The 2,627-nt window shown below is 39.8% G+C and overlaps 1 gene segment (V, D, J or C); it reads right to left on the bottom strand.

Annotated features, from left to right (window-relative positions):
• LOC103609027 overlaps positions 1–2,627 on the bottom strand; it is a 12,806-nt gene that overhangs the window by 1,094 nt on the left and 9,085 nt on the right.

Raw genomic sequence — 2,627 nt, 5'->3', positions numbered from 1 at the left:
ATAAAATTATATGACATTACTTTCTTATCCCTTAGTATTTTAATGATTCCCAGATAATGTGACTGTCCTGTGTGCATCAGGCAAAGTGTTCTGATACTGAAGTTTTAATGGAAATTTTTGTCTCAAGTATGTTCTTTACATATGTCCATCTGCCAACATTTTTTATATAGAATTTACTTTATTAAACCTCCATGGTTATCCTACATATAAAAAATAAAATCTTGAACAACCCAATTAAAAATGGGCAGAAGACATGAACAGGCATTTCCCAGAACAATAAGTGGCCAATGAATTTTTGTCTGCCAACATTATACACCAATATAGTTTNTCCCAGAACAATAAGTGGCCAATGAATTTTTGTCTGCCAACATTATACACCAATATAGTTTGTTTATTTTAACCACAGGATATGGATTTTCTTCAAAAGACCAAAGAATGAGCCCAATCTCAACTTTTAAGATTGGTAGAAACATGTCTGCTGATGTACAGAATAATCTTATGGCAAGGGTGAAACTTCTCTGGATATAAGGGTTAGCTGGTGATCAATTTAGAAATACAGATTTGGATATTCTCCACTTATAAAATCATAATCTACAGAATTGAGGTCTTGGTAGTTAAAAATCAACTCAGGTGGCTTGTGACGCAGCCAGTATTGTACAAATTTACAAAATAATCTTTGGGAACATTGGTCTAAGTGGACAGTAAACAAGTCTCAGTGAAACACTTCTAGGATCGGCATGGGAAAAGACTCCAAACCTCACAAACTTTTTAAACTGTTCTACTTTCATGGTAGCATTGAAGCTGTAAGAGCCCATGACAGCAAATAGTCATGGACAACTAGCCTTAGAAGAGCTATTTTGTAAAATGTAGCATCAAGCAGAATACTAGCCATAAAGTAGTTAAAGAAGTCCCACAGAATGGCTCATGGGAAAATGCTGCGGGACTTGGTGCTCAGGAGGAGCAAGATAATAAGAGCTAATCAGGAACTTGGTGAACTATCTCCAAGTTTGAATGAAAGGATTACAGAACCAGATGAAACAATTACAGTACCAGCCCTGAGATAAAGAAAGCCAAGAACCTGCAAAATTTCACATAGCATATTTCTAATGAGATTAAGCTCCCTCTTTCGTTTCCCACATTCTTCCCTTAAAAAAATGCTTGCTGAGGCTCTCGAGCCTCTGAGACAATTTGCAGCCAAAACTATCTCCCAAGTTGCACTTCCTGATAATAAAGCTTTCCTACCTTGCATCAACCTTGGATTCTTGAGTCCTTTTTTTCTAGCAAAGGAGTGACCATACCTGGGTGCCAGTTACAGCTTGACAAGCCAGCAAGAAGATCGTGGCCCCCAGGTGGCCTGGGATTCTCCAGATTCCAACAGCTAGGACAATAAACAGTGAAAGCTCTGTTGGGCCTATCTAGTCACGCTTCTGGGGGCTGCCTTGGGCTGACTGGGGAGTCTGCTGCTCTTGCAAGCAAGCCCTATGGCAAAGATTCAGGTATTTGCCCAAAGTGGCCTCCAGCACTTTTTGATCTTGAGATTCTCCCTGCCTCTCAGCTGCTGGTTTTGCTTCACTGGTGAAGGAAAAAGCTTTAGGGAGGGACTGACAAATCCCAAGGTTTGTAAATCCGTAACCGGTATGCTGAACTGAAGGTCCTCTGTCTACGCCATCTATAGATTTTTGGCTGTAGGCATGAGATAAGACTTCAAGGGACCTCTACTGACCAGTCTGTCTGTCCACCTGAGAACATTCCATCTGAATTCTCTGCCAGAAGTCCTCTGTGTTGTCTGTTAGAAAAAGGTACCACTGGTGCAGGACAAGACTTTGTTGAACCTGTAAGCAAGCTTTTGTTTGGTGAGGTGCATCAATCAGTGTGTATGAACAGGCAGTCGGTGTGTCTATTGTCTGTCCTATGTTACCCACTTGGCCTGATGTTTATGCTATTACTTGGAAAGAGTTTAGACCCCTCCCATGTGTGTGTTAACTCTGAGAACTGTTGGATGGCCTTTGATCCCCTTTAAAACTCTCCAAATCCATTATGAGTTTGTGTTTGGGTGAGTTACTGTCTTTGGGAATTGTGTTGCATTCCTTAGGAAGATTTTGTTGTCTTAATGGTTTTGCGATGAAAAATCCTGAAATCGGGCTGTCGGTGCTATGATGGAAATCTGTTAGAACAAGGTATTTATATTGGAATATGGCTTGGACCATGTATGTATTAGATTCTGAAGTTTTGTGTTTATCGAAATGGGTTATAGAGCTCCATGACCTTCTGGGATGCATCCTACGGAATTGGTCTGAATTTCTCATGGCAAGCTTGAGAAATAGAAATTATAATCGGGAGGATTATAAATGGCTAAATCTCAGCACAAAATTTGTCTATCTGTTCGCACAGTTTAGCAAACCTGAAATTGTCTCAAAGCTTAAAAGTCCCTCACATAAGGGGAAAAAATGCTAAAAGCCTTTTCTACAGAAAGTTGCTTGGCAGAAAAAAGGGATGAACTAGTTCCAGGTTACAGAAAAAACACTGTTTAACTTGCTGACTTTTCTACAAGTCTTGAGACAAAAGCTCACTGTTTATGGTATTTCAGCCAAGATAAGGAAGAAGAAAACCTGTTACTTGAAAATCCA

Source organism: Galeopterus variegatus, unplaced genomic scaffold (assembly GCF_000696425.1).
Source record: "Galeopterus variegatus unplaced genomic scaffold, G_variegatus-3.0.2 Scaffold9096, whole genome shotgun sequence".
NCBI lineage: Eukaryota > Metazoa > Chordata > Mammalia > Dermoptera > Cynocephalidae > Galeopterus > Galeopterus variegatus.
Note: the sequence above shows the minus strand (reverse complement) of the source record. Positions and strands in the feature narration are given on the sequence as shown.